General features: G+C 43.7%; 1 protein-coding gene across 3 annotated transcripts in view; it reads right to left on the reverse strand.

The window, feature by feature from the left end:
• The window catches only part of LOC122787763, a 580,606-nt gene that overhangs the window by 70,990 nt on the left and 490,676 nt on the right, over positions 1-18,940 (reverse strand). The gene's annotated exons all lie outside the window — the stretch shown is intronic.

Consider the following 18,940-nt stretch of genomic DNA (forward strand, 5'->3'; position numbering starts at 1 on the left):
TGGTACAGTGCAAATAGAACTGTAATTGACAATGAGCATCCAGTAAAGGCAATGTATAGTCTCCTTTGTGCAAGAAATTAGGAAAGAAGTCTGGCAAGTTAAGAACATGGTTCAAGGTAGAGTCAGAAGCAATGCTTGGGAGAAAATTAGGACTGGTTTAAAGATAAACCTCATCATTGTGAAACACCAAATATACAGGCTTACATGAAAGGTCCTGAAGTTCCGAAATCCCCCTTGCTGAGGTGACTGCCACTAGGAAAAAGGGATTTTCCAAGAAAGAAATTTCAATTCCACCATAGCTGCATGCTCAAAAGTGGGCTTAGTTAAGGCCTGGAATACGACAGTAATACCCAAAGATGGAAGGGGTCCCTTAAAGGAAATTTTTGGAGAAATGTATCCTGAAAAAAGTTCATAGTTAGCTTCAATAAGACAACAGTCTGTTGTATTTTTCCATGTAAAATGCTAGTTGAACCTTAATGATGGAGTAGCTACCTCCTGCATGAAACAACATACCAAAAAATCCAAATCAATGGTAAAGGAGCTGCAAAAAGGTCCAGATCCTTGGAGGATGCACAAATGGAAAAATCTCTGCCACTTGCTTCTATAAACTTTTCTAGCAGAAGGCTTTTGAAATTATGATAACATATTGAGTACAGAGGGAGCAAGCCTGGGATTTCTGGTCACCACTGAAATGGAGAAACGAAGCAGTTAGCCTCAGGCTTTGATGTCCATGTGAGGCTTGCTGCACGGGTGATAAATCAAATCTGGAAGAAGGTACACCCAGTGACAGAAAGCACTAAGAAGACATTCCTGACAAAGGATAACTGTAGGTACCCCCCCCCCATTTGTTGATATACCAGACCACTGAAGTATTGTCTGTCTGAACAGCAATCACACCCATAGGGAGGGAGTCCTGTGGAAGGCCTACAATACTATGAGTATTGTCCTCATCTCCAGCACACTGCTGTGAAGACTGGCCTCTGTCAAACTACACTTACCTTGGACAGCCTTCCCCTTGAAATGCCCCCCCTCACTCACCACAGAAGTGAAGTGTCCATGGTTTCTGTGGCTACTGCAGAAGGGAGGATAAAGGGTTGGCATAAAGGGGAGAACTTACCCACTACTGAACATACTATCTATAGATTCTTGTGTGACTGACCGGGAAGTGCATGGGCTGATGCAGCATGGACCACTGTACCAAGAGGGTCCACTGTAACAGCCTCATATGAAATATGGCAGGAGGAAAGAATAGTTGTGTAAAATTTTACCATAACCATAGATGTCCCTCTCTTCCATGTTGCAGTATACATAACCTTTGGATTAACCTCCTAGCGACCTGAACGTCCGGCCAGTATACAAAAGCTTTAGTCACTGCAAGGTACATGGGATGTCTGACCGAAGGTTATGAATACTACAACATGAGAATAGAAGGAATTTGAAAATTACGGAAGCTGCTTTAGAGTCCAAGAGACATGGGATGGATCCTGACAGAGGGTTGCGGTGAGAGAACCAAGGAGACTGGTTTATAATGAGCAATTATTCTGGTTTACAAAAATCTGGTTAGCTGCAAGGTGGCATCCTACAAATTCTATCATATGAACAGGAATCAAGTTGGACTTTTCCATGTTGACTGTGATCCTGAAGTGAAGGCATAACTGGAGCAAGGAGTCTCTGGCTTGAATCTGTAGGTCCCTTGTGGTAGCAGTTATGAGCCAATTACTAAGATATGGGAAAACTCGGAACCCTTGCAGTTTAAGACGTGCTGCAACCACCACCATGCACTTGGTGAACATCCAAGGGGCTGTAGTGAGACCACAGGGTAGTGCCCTGAACATTAAGTGACTGGCTCCCAGCCAAAAGCAAAGGAACTTTCTGGACTGTCTGACTATCTTTATGTGATAGTAGGCATCTTGCAGGTCCACTGAGCACATCCAGTCATCCTTCCTCAAAAGGGGTAAAATGGACTAAACAGTGCCTATCTGGGATTCTATTAGTTTCACAAAATGGTTTAGGTGGCTGGGGTCCAGCATAGACCTGAGGTCCTTGTTTTTATTCAGAAGCAAAAAGAATCTTGAGTAGACTCTGGACCATTGCTGGTCTGGTGGGACCTCTTGGATGACTTGTTTTTCTAGCAGCTTTGTGAATTCTTGAGCTGTTGCCTTCCTCTGAGGGAATATTGAGAAGCTGTATTTGCAGTTTTTGTGGTTGGCAATTACAGGGGATGATATAACTTATGGATATTACTTTCTGCACCCAAGAATTGTGAATGATGGCTAACCAGTTGTGATTGTGCAGAGATAACTGCCCTCTGACTGCTTACAGAGTGTAGCAGTCGGGCAACCTTTTAGGAACACTGGAAGGATTTTTCGGTGAAGGGGCCTTGAAACCTTTGGTTCTGCAGATCATATCTGACTCAAGGGTGGCATCCATTGCTGTTGTCTCCCCCTCCCCTGGGGGGGGGGGGTCCCATCTTCAGATGTGTCATGTGCAAAACCCTGAGACTTTTGGAACTATAGCCTTTAACCACTCTTTTGGTTCCAGAAGAAGGTCCTTTGAGGAGTGGAGAAGTGGATGTGGACAGAAGACAGGATTTTGCCATCGTATTCACTTCTGTTATGTGCATCCTTTACTTTGGGCTCAAAGAGGACTGATCTGTCAAAAGGGGCATTCAAAAAAGGATGTAATGAAGTTCTCAGCAAAATGAAAGATGCATTCAGGCGTGTCAACATAAAGCAATACTGGTATCTGCTGCTCTAGATGTGCTCTGCACCCCATTGGATAAGTCATCCTGACACCTTAGATAAAGACTGAAAGGTCACCAACTGGGAAGCCACTGTTTTGTGTGATTCTGCAGTTATGGTCATGGGGAGAGACTTGAACTGTTTGCTTGTCAAGTCCCTCTGAAATCTTGTCAAATGTGCTAGGTAGTTAAGCGCCAGTAACATGAACATCGATGAAGCATAAATCTGTTTTCTGAATCTGTCCAAAGCACAGGACTCCTTTTTTGGGGAATGGAGAGAACAGTTCTTCAAAGACAGCTTTTTCTTAATGACCGCTACCATCATGATGGCATCGACTGTGGGCCTTTTGCTAAAGTGGGGTCTATCTTGGAGAAAATAAGAATGTTATGTTGCCCTATCTCACTTTCAATCTTACTTGTTGGGTTTGGAACCGATCCTTGGTTCTGACTCAGCTGTATACTACAGCTCGAGGACTTCCACTGGCTCGTGGCTGTATCCCTATTCCATCATGCTCTTGTGAAGCTCCCCAGATCTCGTTTGCCACTAAACAGATCGGAGCCTTTCATCGTTGCTCTGGCTAAATGATCAACATTTTATTACCTTTTTACCTTTATTATCCCTTTGTTGTTCGAAAATATTTCTTGTTCACTTAAATATAGTTCGCGTTTACTTTCTTGTGCTTTTTGTAGTTTCATAGCAAAGTTCATGTTGCTTCAGGCAGTCATTTTTTTCATTGGGCCTTGTTTCTCCCTGTCCCAGTTAAATTTTCACTACTGTTGTTGAACAAAACTAGAAAGGAGTCAGCCCGTTTCAGTTAGAGGGCTGCCGCTGCCTGTTTTATTCAGAGGGTATCTTGTTGTTTATTATTAATAGTTATTTCTTCTTACTGCTTGAAAAAAGGAGCGTTGGCCCATTTAAGTTAGAGGGCTTCCTCTGCCCGTTTTTATTTAGAGGACTACCTAACTTCTTCTCTTCCTTGCTGAATTTTCTGTATTAAAAAAAAAGAAAAAAAATTGTTTCACATATAATTATACCATAGTTTATTTAGTGTGTTAAATAGTTGTGGCAGTTTTTTGTTTGCTCTTGTGTGCGTGTGCTCTGTGATTTAAGCATGTTCAAGGAGCATAAAAAAACAAGCCTTCAGGCTTTAAAAAGTGTACTACATGCAGCCAGAAGATGTCTATCACTGACTCCCATACTATAAGTTTACTGCTTGGGAGCAGTACATCTTCAGGAGTCATGCTCAATCTGCCACTTTTTTAGCTCTAGAGTGCTGTTAGAGCATAAAAACAAACTAATTGTGAGAGGTTTGTTGAAGCCCCCCTTGGCACTTCAGGATCAGTAAAATCTTCTTCACCCAAATCAGACAAGTCCACTAAAAGATCTTCTCCCTCTTCAGGGCAATTGGAGCCTGTTAAAAAAGTTAAGTAAAATTGCATCTCCAGCTCCGACTACTTCAGACAAAATCTGCTTCATCAGTTCCAGCTTTATTGGTGCCAATGGAGCTTGAACTCATGAGCTGGTCACTCCTGTTCTGAGGTCACCTATTTTACAGTCAGTAAGATCTCCTACCCTCTCCTCTAAGTCCTTCAAGAGTCTTTTGGACGATGATGTGGATAGGGTGGTGCATAAGCCTCTAAAGACACTGGCACTGGCTAAACTCCTCTTGGCTTCAACCCACAGGGATTCGGAGCCAGCCAAGACCATCTCACTGACATAGATTCCCCCTCCGAGCCGACCCGGGACCTTGGAGCCAAAATGCTTGGAACTTACTGTTGTGGAACTATCAGTGCCGAGAACCATCCTGGCATCTTCAGAACCAACATCGACTCTGACATCCTCGGTTCTGTCCAAGAAGTCTAGGAGCCGACACTCTCTGGTCCGGTCTGGGGAAGGGAGTCAGATCGGACAGTTGTCGGATCCAGCCCTGCCTCTTGGGGCTTCTGCACAGTTGAGCTTGGCTCATACATCAGCTTCGGAGCCAACCCCTTTGGCACCAGGGATTTCTTCTGGCGCTTCAGAGATGGAGGTGTCTTCGGATCAGGGGAGGGGGGCTTTCTAACTGATTAGAAGGGTGCTATCTCCTCAGATAGCCCCACTCAGGGGTTCAGGCATTCCTCCCGCTAAGGCACTAGTGTCTGTCTCTGCACCACACCATCCACAGACCAGCAGAGACACTAGGTCACAGGGTACACCATCTGGTGAACCCCTCTCTTCCGAAACCTCTCCAGAATACGCTTCTGAAGAGGTCACTCGTAAGATACTCTGCAAGAAGAAGAATGTGGACTCCCCAGATGAGTCAGTCACCTTGGACACAGACCTCGATGAGTCGGAAGGGTCCCCACGGTCACCCTCTGAGGATATCTCCTTCGTAGACATCCTAGAAATCCTTAAGCAGAGAGGTGGCCAGAAGCCCATCAAACCTTCTGATGAGGGGTCTGTTTACCTGAAGGCCTTTGGGTCTCACCCTTCATCCACTTGGGTGTCTCCACCTTTCGACGAACTTATGGAACTAGTTAGTCGAAAGGTGTGGGAGTCTCCAGATGCAGTGGGGCCTGTCCCTAGGAGGCCAAATAAGTTCATCACAGTCCCTTCAGATAAAGACTTTCTGACCAAGGGTGTCCCTGTATATGCTATGGTGGTGGCAGCAGCCACCAAAAAGGAACTTTCTGAAACATCCTCGTCTGTCCATCCAATGAACAAGGAGTCTCGTATGATGGACAGATAGGGGAAGCGCATGTTTGCTTTAGCGACTTTTGCACTCAGATTGCTGAACTATTGGATACATTTTACAAGGCTACAAAGAGATCTCCTAAAAGAGCTAGGAGATACTCTCCAAGGTGCAGTACCTGCAGGGGTGTCAGACAAGGTTTCCTCTCAACTCTCCACCTTAAATTCTGTGGTCAACTCCTCCATGAAGCTCATTTCTAATGCAGGAGATGGAGCGAGCAGAGCAGCGGGTTCAGGAATTTCCCTAAGGAGACATTCCTGGATGTGCATATGCGACTTTGCGGACCCTTTCAAATCTTCCTTTATTAATGCCTCTTTCAATGGCTTGTCTTTGTTCGGGCCAAAGGTAACAGAGACGCTAACCAGGTGTAAAGAAGAAGATAAGGCTCTCTCTGAACTACCCATGTCTCACCAAATTCTGTTAACAGAATACTGCAAGAAGGACCTTCGTTGGTGGCTTCACTCTAGTCACGTAACATCATAGGTAGGTACTAGGCTATTGGCCATAGGACCTATATAAGCCTAGCCAAAAAGGTACCCTGGCTTTCACCACCCAAGAAAATTATTTTTCCTGTGCCCATCGAGCAGAGCCACAGAAGTGATCCCTGGGGTGAATTTCCTATCTCCCATCCAATCATCACGATTTTTCTTGAAGTGTGCTAATGAGGAGCTTTGTTTGATATAGATAGGTAGTTTGTTACAGGGTATGGGAAGTCTCTGGGACAGGAATCTATCCCTCTGGCATGTTCTGTTTATTGTGGTGACAAGGTTTAGGTCCCTAGAGTGTGCAGCTCGGAGGGACTGAGATTTCTTTAAGTGGAGCATGTCCAACAGCTCTGGGTTTAACACAGCTTTGTATGTTAGGCAGAGATCGCCTCTGAGTAGGCGATATCCGATGGAATAAAGCTGGAGTTTTTTGAGACAGTCTGCATAGGGCATCTGATTGAGGCCAGTAATCTTCACTGTGAGGTATTTCTACGGCCTTTCCAATTGTTGTAGATGTCTTGTGAGGTACACACCAAAAGGGGCACTGTATTCTATAATGGGTCTAATGAGTGACGAGTAGAGGGGAACAATGACCTCTTTTCCTAGATGAGAAAGCTTTTGTGATGAGGTGTGCCATGTAGAAGGATTTCCTGACTACTGTGGCGATGTGATTATCAATGGAGAGACTACTGTCCACCTGTGTCCCAAGATCTGTTATCACACTTTTGGTGTTAAGTAGACTACTGCCTATGTGATAGTTCATGGGTACAGTTTTTTTTTTTCCAAAAGGGATGACAATGCACTTTTTGGCATTGAGCCTGAGGCCATGGCTTTAACACTAGGAATCTGTCTCAGGGAGGCCCTTTTGTAGGATGTCGAGATCGTTAGGAGTTTCGATTATGGCTCCTAGTTTGCAGTCATCTGCATACTTCATTAGCCAAAGACCTTCTGTGTTTGGCATCTACTTTTCTGAAGTACAGGCTAACAGGAGAGGACCCAGGACTGAACACTGTGGTACTCCACTTGTCACTCATCTGAAGTCGGATTTGGAGTCTGCTACTTTCACAGTGTGGGTTCGGTCAGTGAGCCAGTTGGCAACCCATCTTGTGACATAGGGATTTATACCTAGTTTAGTGAGTTTATCTATAATTCCAGAGTGGGGGATGATGTCGAAAGCCTTGGTGAGATCTAGATAGGCTGTGTGAACCACCTTACCCTCATCTACGGCTTTGGTGACTGCTTCAAAGAAGTCTATCAGGTTTAGGAGACATGATCTGCCTTTTACAAACCCAAACTGGGTGGGGTCCAGAGTTTGGAGACTACCAATGTCATTGTTTATAAGTTCTATGATGATACGTTCCATAACCTTGCAGACCAGGCTCGTCAGGCTAATGGGGTGGTAGTTCCCGGGGTCCGTGGTGGCTCCCCCTTTGCGGAGTGGGCTAACCGTTGCTGTGCGCCATTAAGGCTATGATTAAACATGGTACTTAGGTGGCGTGCCAGTTTGTTCTGTAGTTCGTGTAGAACGCAGCCTGGGATGTTGTCAGGTCCCATGGATGCTGTGTTCTTGGCTTTAGAGAGTGTGGTTTTTACCTGTGCAGCCGTGATTACAGGAACTTTGCATTCTTCCGATATAGAGATGGGCCCTTTAGGTGGTGAGAGGGGGGTAAAGTTAGCACTGAACCTATCTGCCAGGATGTTGGCAATATCAGTTGGTTCTGTATATTTAGTGCCATTGTGCTGTAACTCAGTGCAGATCTGAATGTTGCCATTGAGATTCTTGACATAGCTATAGAATGCTTTGTGGTTGTCTTTAGAATCAGTGGTGATTTGTTTTAGTAACTAGCTTTGGAGGATTTTATGAGGGATCTTTATTGAGAACAGGCCAGCCATTTCTTTTCTTTTCCCTCAGCTGTTGACCACAGTGACCATGGACACCTCGCAGATAGGCTGGGGGGCATTATCTGGATAGGACAGTTCAAGGCACTGGGCAGAATCATGAGGCCCATTTGCACATCAATATCCTAGAGATGAGAGTGGTGCTTTTGATGTTGCAGGCAGTCCAGGACTCTCTCCCACTGGGAACAATTGCAATACAGATAGACAACATGTCGGCTGTCTGGTACATAAACAAGGAGGGACCAGGTCTTACCCCCTTTGTAGGGAGGCCCTCAGATTACAGCAGTGGGTGATCTCCTCCCAATGCTTTCTAATAGCAGTGCACATCCCAGGGAGGTCCATGCCTCAGAAGTGGTCCCTAAAACAATAAGTAGCGGAGAGGATCTTCCGAAAATGGGGCCAACTTTGTTGAGACCTTTTTTCCACTTCCATGAATGCCAAATGCAGCAGCTATTTTGCCCTGATCACCCCCCCCCTCCGGGGGAGTTACCAAGGGGTACACTTGTACATGATTGGCCCTTGGGACGCCTTTAAAACTTTCCTCCCTTTCCACTGATACTCAAGGTTCTCCAGAAAGCCAACTTGTTGGGAAGCAAGCTAATTCTTATTGCCCCATACTGGCCTTGTCAGACTTGGTTCCCCTTCCTTTGGCCTCGTCTTCAGGAGGAGCCGTGGGTTCTGGACCTAGTTCCAGATCTTCTAACTCATACGTCAGAAACGCTCCACCCTTGTCTTAAAACCCTCAAATTGACAGCTTGGCTGCTCAGATTCCAAATATAGCCAGGCTTCCTAACCTCCCTCATTCGGTCAAGCATATCTTGATCTCTTCTCATAAAGCATCAACAAGAAAATTATACATCAGTAAATGGAAAAGGTTTTCTTCCTGGGCATTGACAAGACACATTGATCCCTTCTCTACTCCTATAAGCTATATTCTTGAATTTCTGGCAAAACTATTTAATGAAGGTGCAGCTGCAGCTACCATTCATGTATAGTTAGCAGCAATATCTAATTTCCATATAAGTGATTTCACCCCTAACTTGATGTCCCACAAACTATGCAAAGCCTTCCTGAAGGGTAATAACTTAAGACCACCCATAAAAACACCCCTACCACCATGGGACTTAAACTTTGTTCTGTCCTGTTTGACCCTTCTCCCTTTGAACCTGCATCATGTGATATAAAATTTCTAACGTGGAAAACAAGTATGTTTATTGCCATCACTTCTGCCAGAAGAGTTTCAGAACTGCAAGCTTTATCGATCAAGCCACCATATATGCTTTTTCCAAAAGATAGAGTATCCCTTCGATCAAACCCATCCCTCCTGCCAAAAGTATGTCCAGAGTCTAACCTAAATCAGTCCATAGAGTTACCATTTTTTCCCCAAATCATGGCAACAAGGCAGAATATAAGCTTCACCAATTGGATGTACATAGGCAATTACGCTTCTGCTTACATAGGACAAAGGACTTCTTCCTGATCAGTTATTTGTGTCATGAAGCAAAGAAAGGTGCCCCTATATCCAAGGTCACTCTATCAAAATGGCTCTCAGATTGTATCACTTTTATATATAAATCTAATAACAAGGTTTTACCCTTTAAAGTCAAAGCTCATTCTACAAGAGCCATGGCAACCTCTTCTGCCTTTACAGCTAGACTACCACTTCATAGCATTTGTGCTGCTGTGACTTGGGCAACGCCTCATACCTTTATCACTCATTACAAAGTCGATTTGACCTCCAGGGACAGGGCCTCCTTTGGGTCCACTGTCCTGAAGAATATACTCCCGTGAGCCACCCAGGGAATATGGTGCTAGGGACGTTGTCCCAACTGGTAAGAATGAAGGCGAGATAGGACAGCATAACATAAAGAAGTTACATACTCACCATAACGTTCCATCGCGCCTTCATTCTTACATCCCACCCTTCTTCCCCCCTACCTATGACTCCTGGAGTACAAAAGAGGACAAAGAGGTTCTTTCTCTGGCAAGTGTGTCTCTGACCTACTTCATTGTCTTCATAATACATATCGATGGTACCTTAAGTTCCTAATGTTATCAGCAAACAAGGTCTGGGGAGCTTCACTAGAGCGTGATGGGATAGGGATACAGTCACGAGCCAGTGGAAGCCCTTGAGCTTTAGTATACATCCAAGTCAGAACTGAGGATCAGTTCCGAACCTAACCAGTAAGAATGAAGGCAAAATGGACAACAAACATGGAATGTTATGGTGAGTACATAACTTCTTTTTTATACAGCTTACATGGTATAGGCTCTACTGCATCCGTCTCCATCCATGAACCTGCAACACAAGGTAAATAAGCTCATCAGCTGGGGGTGGGGAGGGACCACCACCCAATAAGTAGATGGGCCAACTCTGAAAGCCTTGAGAAATTTAGATACCTCTTGGGAGGGCATCAGTGGTCCATCCTTCCTTTGCTAAAATAATTATAGGATGCCTCCCAAGGAGATGTCTTCCAGGAGATCCTGACCCTTTATCGAAATCAGTATCTTCAGTGAGAGACTCCTAAAGGGAGTCCAAATGCCTCCTTTTATATGAGTGCTTCCTGTTCTCCTCCATGGCAAAAGGATCTGGAGAAGATTCTTAAGCTGAAAGGAACAATGTCTTGTGATCCTTGAGGCTTAAAGAAGCTCCTGTTCCTGAGGAACACGTGGAGTAGGAACTGCAGAGATCAGAGGGGACTGGGATGGATCTGACTGCAGATAGGATCCCTTCTCAAGCTTTTTCAAACTCCTTGAAATCCAAAACAAAGTCAGTCCCAAAGGATCTCTCTCTGGATCGGAGAAACCCAATGAAAGACCTCCTCGAGACTCGACCTGGCTGGGCTCCAAACAGACACCGGTACCAAGCTGTCCAGTGCCAATGCACCAAGAGGAGAGGAAAGATCCAAAAGTCTCACAGTCTATCTGACCCTCATGCACCAATGCCAACCTCTTGGCTCTGGGATACTTTGATATCAGTTGGTGTTGAAGTTAAGTGGGTAAGGGACACTGTCTGAGTCAAGGATGACCAGTCTACAGACTCCAACAAAGGCATCCCTGCAAGGAACGCTCGGGTTTTAAAGCCACTGGATCCCAAGGTCAAATTTGGGAAAAGACAAACCAGATAAGGGGTGGCAGGGTCCAGTTCCAGCACTCCTGGAGCAGAATCTGACTCTGGGACTCAGGAAATTCTGCATCATCCTCTCCACAACTGCTTCAGACAAGCTCCTTGACAATGTACAAGCTAAGTGAGGATGCTATTGAAAGAAACCTGGAGGACCTGTGGATGGATCTCTCTGTTTGCAACACTGCTGACTGGAGCAGAGGGGTGGGTTGGCTCCTGCGAGAATCTCAGTACAACAGATAAAGGAGGAGCAGGATAACATATCAGAATAGGCTCTGAGAGGAGGACAAATTCTAAAGGCTTGGAGTGTTTCAGAGTTGGACCCACAATACAGGGCGGAGAGACTTTTGCTCGACTCCTTTTCCCAAAATCTGTCTTTGTCTCAGTCTTTCTCGTTCTCTCGCTCCCTCTCTCCTTTGTCCTTCTCTTTCTCTTTTGTTTTTTCTCCCTTCGACATCTCTACAGTTCTCTAAACAGAGGAAGAACCAGAGAGAGAGGAGGCCAATTCCCCTACTGTGACAGGAAGAACTACTTTTAGAATGAATTTAGACATGTGGTTAAGATGTGAAGCCCTTAAACAATACACACATTTAGAATGTGGGTCTTAAGGGGGAGTTTTGTGTCCGTGAGTGAATCACTTCTTAAAGCCCAAAGCCTTGTCAGATAAGGCCAGGGAAGTTTTAACAATAGTAAGAGCAAAAAAAAAAAAAGTTAGCAGCAAAGGCACAACAAGCACCTAGTTAATACAACACCACCATAAAAAAATATCTCTAAAGAGACAGCAGCACCACACTTCTCAATTGTACAGATTTTCACACAAAGTCCAGAATTCTGACTCATATTTTTGATCATTTTTTTATAAAATTGTGGTTTTCTGGCAAATTAATGGCAAATCATCAAAGAATGAAGTTAAAAGTTAGAAAACAATGACAGACATTTGAGTTTCAGACTTCGTATCCTTCAGAAAAATTCGTGCTAATGCAAAACCTGTCATTCAATCAGCTTTCTAAGTTTGTAAGAGCAATATTTAAAAAATGTCCCATTTTATTAATGGCTTTGTCCATATTTCTTGCTCTAAGACGTTAAGTTGTATGACAGCAAAACAAACACCAAGCTGTGAATAAGAATACCAAAAAAAATAATGTCAAGAAAGAAGAGCACTAGAATATGTATTTGTAAGTATAGGGGAGACAAGAAAAGGTAGGAGTGCCTAAAGGATAAGTATATCTAAGAAAAAAAAATCTATCTCACTAAATAGTCAACACTGTTCTAAGCAAAGGATATTACATAAACATGCTGATCTAAATCTGAAAAAAAGGAAGAAATCATTTATCTACAGTTTCTACCACCAAACAAATACTGAGCCTTGAGATCATTCCTGACTGAAATGAACAGAAAACGAGCTCTAAGGAATTATCAAGGTGATGGGGGGATACGGGTATAGGAGAGGATCCTGAGCCTTGGATCCAAAGGTCTAAAAGTTACCAAATTTGGATCTGGTCAGATCAGATATACCCAACAGCTGAGACAGATGGAAAAGATATTGGATCATATTTTTCAATATTTCCTAAGATTTAAGGTGCATTTCTGTTGGGTAAGAATTTCAAAATTTTAAATGACTCAGCTTTGTAGCCTGCTTACATCCAATATGTTTTTAAGAATCCTCTTCATTACATTCTGGTCCTACAAAATACACACACAGTGGATCTGGTATCTTTTTATATTATGAGCCTACCACAGAGCACACTAGGATATAGATTTTGTGAATGCATTTATTTAAACAAATTTCCCATATCTTTAACTATTTATGATAAAATGACAAATACATATAGAATAAGTCAATATATAGTTATTTTCTCTCCTACACAACGGAGGGACCAGCAGAATGATAAGGAGAACTGGGGAGAGTGAAAACAATGCAGGACACATATGACAGCTTCATGCCACCAATGTAGGATAGCGTGACTTGTAAAAGACCCACACTGGTTCCTTGCAGAGAAATAGACACTGCTTGGAAAACTCCAGCAAGAAAACAGAATACAGATGGTGGTTAATCCTAAATGTTGTGATATTGCCTGGGATGACATGCTTGACAAGCCACGCTGCTTCGCAAGGGACGGCTTGCACCTGTCACCCCTGGGCTTCCGGATATTGGCAAAGGCTCTTGCCACCCCCATAGTGCCTTTTTTAGGCAAGGCTCAAATGATAAACCTACCACCCTAGAAAACAAAAATGGAGAAAAACTAAGGGTAATACTGCTCAATGCCAGAAGTCTAAACCTCAAGATGCACGCCCTCGAAGCCCTCCTCAGTATGGAGAACATTGATGTCTGTGTTGTGACTGAAACCTGGTTCAAGGCTCCTGAGAGCACCCCAGCACTATCAGGTTATGCCTCATATCATGCGTTCCGGCCCCAAAATCCGGACCGAACCACAAAAGGAGGGGAGTATCCATATTCATAAAGGATACCCACACCTCCAGGTTAGTGGCAACGCACGAAGCATCGGAGACCATCCAGGTGCAATTAACCATAGGTAAAACTGCCCTACAGTTTGTAACATGCTACAGACCACCTTCTCAAACTCAGGAAACCCACACAGCCTTCCTGAAGACCCTGGAGAGTATGAATGTCTCTCCAAACACCATCATATTGGGTGACTTCAACTACCCAAACATAGACTGGGAACATTACTCAAGCCCCAACACCCTAGCCCAAAGGTTCCTGGAGTTCATAAACTCAAATGCTATGGAACAACTAGTCACCATTCCCACAAGAGGAGAAAATATACTAGACCTGATCATCACAAACATGGGGACAAAATGCTCCACACCGGTAGTATATCCCTCATTGGTGAGATCAGACCATAAATTAATCTCACTGGAGATCCACATCCCGCCCCACCCCAGCAAAAAGACCACAGTGAAGAACTTCTCAAAAGCAAACTTCACACTTCTTAAGACTGGAGTGGTATCCTTCAAGGCCCCGAGCCAGTGGAAACCACAACCCACGCTGCTGAAACCCTTACAAATGCCTTCTACGAGCACCTCCAGGAATGTATGGATCAAGCAATCCCTAATAAAATCAAGACCCTTTCCATCAAAGGCAGGCACCCGGTCTGGTGGACCCCAGCCATAAACAAACTCTACAACAAGAGGAGAAAGCTACTACATGACAGAGCAAAATCCCTAAAAGGGAAGGCATCTCTGATCAATACTAGCAAAAACTACGATCACTCATAAAATCATCCAAGGCCAACTTTGAGAGAAAAATCGCTAATGACACAAAAGACAATCATAAGGCCTTCTTTAGCTATGTTAGAAACCTGCGTGGAAACTCCCAGATATGCTCAGAATTAGTCCAAAATGATAAAAAAATCACTGAACCCACAGACATTGCCAACATACTGGCAGACAGGTTCAGTGCAAATTTCTCCGGTCCCTCCGGCCCCAAAAGGAGAAATATCTATCCCACCAGAGTCTAGCCTCCCAAACATCTCAGATGCCCAGGTGAGAGCTGCTCTCTCTAAAGCAAAAAACACAGCATCAATGGGACCGGACGGTGTCCCCGGCTGTGTGCTACACGAACTCAATGAGGAACTAAACCCACACATAAGGCTGCTGTTTAATCTTAGCCTTACTACAGGATACGTACCCAAAGAATGGCGTACGGCAACTGTGGTCCCACTCCACAAAGGCGGTGCTTCTACGGACCCTGGAAATTACCGCCCCATAAGCTTGACGAGCCTTGTCTGCAAAGCTATGGAGAGGATCATAATGGAACTCATAAATAAAGACATTGGGGACCTACAGACACTGCATCCTACCCAATTTGGCTTTGTCAAGGGCAGATCCTGCCTCTTGAACTTGGTCAACTTTTCGAAACAGTCACTAAGGCCATTGATGAGGGTAAGGCAGTTCACACAGCCTACCTTGACCTAGCAAAAGCGTTTGACACAATACCCCACTCGGGCATCATAGAAAAGCTCACCAGCTTAGATGTAAATCCATATGTCACAAGATGGGTTGCAAACTGGCTCAAGGACAGAACACACAGGGTTAGAGTTGCTGGTGCTATGTCAGACTCTAAGCTGGTCACGGCGGTATCCCACAGGGCTCAGTCCTGGGCCCCTCTTGTTCGGCATTTATTTTTCTGAAGTGCAGGCAAACATAGGGGATTGTGGCTGACAAAATTTGCAGATGACTGCAAACTGGGCACCATAATTGACACTCCATCAGACACAGACATCCTCCAGAGAGGTCTCATAGAAATGGATAACTGGTGCCAGAGCCATGGCCTTAAGCTAAATGCCAAAAAATGTATAGTCATACCCTTTGGGAAAAACAAGGTAACCCCTAATTACCACATAGGTGGTAATCCATTAAACACGGAAGAAGTTATCAGGGACCTGGGGACCCAAGTTGACAGTAACCTCTCTTTGACACTCACATTGCCAAAGTGGTTAGGAAGACCTTCTACATTGCCCACCTGATCATGAAGGGATTCACATCCAGATCAGGAGAAGTCATTGTACCCCTGTACTCTTCACTTATCAGACCAATGATTGAGTACAACGCCCCATTCGGAATGTACCTTACCCGACACCTGCAGCAGTTGGAAAGACCCCAAAAGTTCCTCACCAAAAGGATAAAGGGGCTCAAACATATGTCATACGATGCCCGACTGAAGAAACTCCAGCTCTATTCAGTCGCATACCATCTGCTCAGAGGTGATCTGTGACTGACATACAAGGCCATGTCCAACCCGGAATTAATGGACATGCTCCACCTCAAAAAAAAACAAATCCACCAGAGCCACGAGAGCAAGAGACTTAAACCTCAACACGGATATAAATAGGACGTGCTGGAGGGACAGATTCATCACCCAGAGACTCCCTACACTATGGAACAGAATCCCAGTCCATGTGAGGCAGAGCCCCTCACTGACTCTGTTCAAGAGAAATCTTGACGAGTGGATGGGAGATCGTAGGTTTACCCCGGGAATCATCTCTGTGTCACTGCTGGACAGAGGCACAGCAAACTAATGGGTATAGTATTCTCATCCTAAGGGGTGGTGAAAGCCACACACACTCTGGCTAGGCTTATAAATGCCCTAGGGCAGATAGCCTAGTATGAACCTATGAACCTACGAACCTATATGCATACATGGTAACCCTCCTAGAAGAAATGTTTATCGCAAGTAAAAAAATAATGCTATAAATAAAATTTCATGAAAGGTAAAAGTTATACTTAATCACAACACAGAACAGCTCCCTTCTTCCAAGCTGCTGAGAAAAATTAAAAGTCACTTCCCACAACTTTAGAAAAAAATAAAAAGAAACATTCACAGAGCTAATGACTCTAGAATTTTTTTTCCCTTAGCATGGCTGTTAAGAAATCTGGGTAAATACAGTAGGAGGCAGTGATGGCTGCCTGTGTACATACTATGCTACAGCAGTCAGTCTCTGCTCTACTGCTGTCCTATCCTGCTGGATGACAGGGAACTTATTCAGACTGTTAAGACAGGGATAATAAAATATTACCTTGCGGATAATGCACATATCACAGAAAATGCAGACAGCCTTGAACAAAATGAACACTATCTATATGGGATCTAATATTTCTGGTGCTTTCTTACACAAAATCAAAAATAAGATTCTCAGTACTCTTACAATATGTTTTAACAATTTAATGAAAAAAAGGGTATGTACTAGAAATGTGAGAGACAGAAGTGGCTCCAATCCATATAATGGATGCTACTTTGGATCCATATAATCATAACCCATCAGATTATCAAGCACATATGCAAATAAATGATAAAGGTGATCGTAAGATTTATTACAGAAAGCAGTGGCAGACTTATTGGTTCTAGATCAAAATTAATGTGGTTTCATGAAGGGAAAATCCTTTATAAATGACATTACTCTTTGAAGAAACTGCTACTGTAAATGAAAGTCAAAGTTCACTCAAAGCATCTGCATCCAGCAAAAACAATCTGATAATGATCCCAACATGTAGGTAAACAGTTAAGTCAAAACAGGTGAAAAGGAAGGTACACTTGTCCAAGTAAACGTGCCATAACATCAGATATCCTAATGGATCATATGGCCCTACCCCTCTCTATGTACCAACCAGCTTTACTGAGTTTTGAGAGCCCTGCAGACTCCCCAACTGCCAGGAATGTTTGGAGTACCCCGTATAAAAGACAGTTGGAATGCCGATTTCTTCAAAGCATTTTTTTCTCTCTAGGAAGGAAGCAAGAGCCCTAAGAATCTGTGTTACTTAACAAACTGAACTATAAGCAAAAGGGTGACAAGCAAGCACAGCCTGACAACAAAACATGACCGACCAGAAAAATAGGGGCTGAAAACAGGGACTGCTGCTGCAATAGCAATCCATTAGATCGAACAGTTGTACAGGAACTTACCATAACAGTAGGTGTCCTACTTCTCACTGTTGCAGTATTCTTCATTTTTGGGATATCTTGCCAAGGACAGCTGAACGTCTGGTCAGCATACCAAAGTCTTTACATATTCCAGGTACCATACATCAGATATACGTCCTACGTGCAAGGCATAAGGTACAAATGTGATGTATGAGCACCTAATCCTCAGAAATGAAGTGTCCCAGAAGAAGTAGAGCAACCCCAGAGGAAAACAATAATGTACCTCCAACAAAAAAAGAAGAAGCAGAAAAGGATGCAAGAACGACCCTTTGGCCAGGAGGAAGCCAATATAATGCAACAGGGGAAGGGAGAGAACACTGCACCAGCAAGAAGTAGAACACTTACTGTTATGTTAGGACTTTAGACAACTGTACTATGCCCTTCTTTATCACTGTTGCATTATTCTTCACTGTTGGGAGAGTACAAAAGCTCAAAAACATGACGGATGGCCTTGGCAAAACCCACCCTGGTCCTAGAAGTAACATTCAACTTGTAATGTTTGGTGAAAGTGTGAACAGAAGACCAAGTAGCAGCTTCCAAAATGTATCTAGTATCCAGACCTTTGAAAAAACACCAGAAGAAGCCTGATACAATGAGCATGAACAAGAAGAAATCTGCTTGCCATGAAATGAATAACAAAAAGAAATGTCCTTAGAAATTCAGGAGGAGATGTCTTTTTTAGATACTGTCAAACCTAATTTCCTAGTATGAAAGGAACAAAAAGCTGTTCAGATTTCATGATATGTTTTGTGTTGTTTAGGTAATATCGGAGCTGTCTATGTAAATCCAAAGTGTGATGAACACTCTCACTAAGATTCTGTGGAACAAGGAAAAAGAAGGAAGATGACTGGACTGATTCAAGGACAAATTATTAACCCCCATGGGCATGAGAGGCAACCTGCCCTTGTGAAAAAACAAAACCAAAAGGCTGGAACCGCCATGAGTGTTTGAAGTTTAGAGACCCACTTGGCAGAAGTAAGAGTCACCAATATTACTGAATTCCAAGAACAATGTTGTAGGAAAGAGGGAACTGCAGATTTAAAAGGGGACTAAGTTTCCAAGAAGGAATAGGTTTTTTTTTTGGCTGAGTATGAAGGACGTTTTTCAAAAATCGACTTCAAAACTAGAAGCCAGAAGCAGATTCAGACGCAGAAATGGCTGGCAAATGAACTTTAACACATGAACATACCAAGCCAGAACTGAGCACCTCAGAGACATAAAAAAGGACTGTAGGAATACCCACAGAAAAAGGGTCCAGGTTCTGCTTTAGACACAAACTAGAAAATCTCTTCCATTTAGACACATATGATTTCTAGTAGTGGGTTTTCTGACCTTCTGTAAAACCAGAAGCATCTCCTCAGAAAACTGGTGTCAAAAATGAATCAAAACCTTATCACCCAAAGTGCCAAGTGAAGAGTGGGCAAATGAGGGTGAATGAGAGAGCCCCGTCCCCTGTAAGAAGATCTATCCTGTGAGATAACTTGGGATGATTGCCACAGCCAGATGAAATAGAAGGGG

Source organism: Protopterus annectens, chromosome 13.part0 (assembly GCF_019279795.1).
Source record: "Protopterus annectens isolate FY-2018-M chromosome 13.part0, PAN1.0, whole genome shotgun sequence".
Lineage (NCBI taxonomy): Eukaryota > Metazoa > Chordata > Ceratodontiformes > Protopteridae > Protopterus > Protopterus annectens.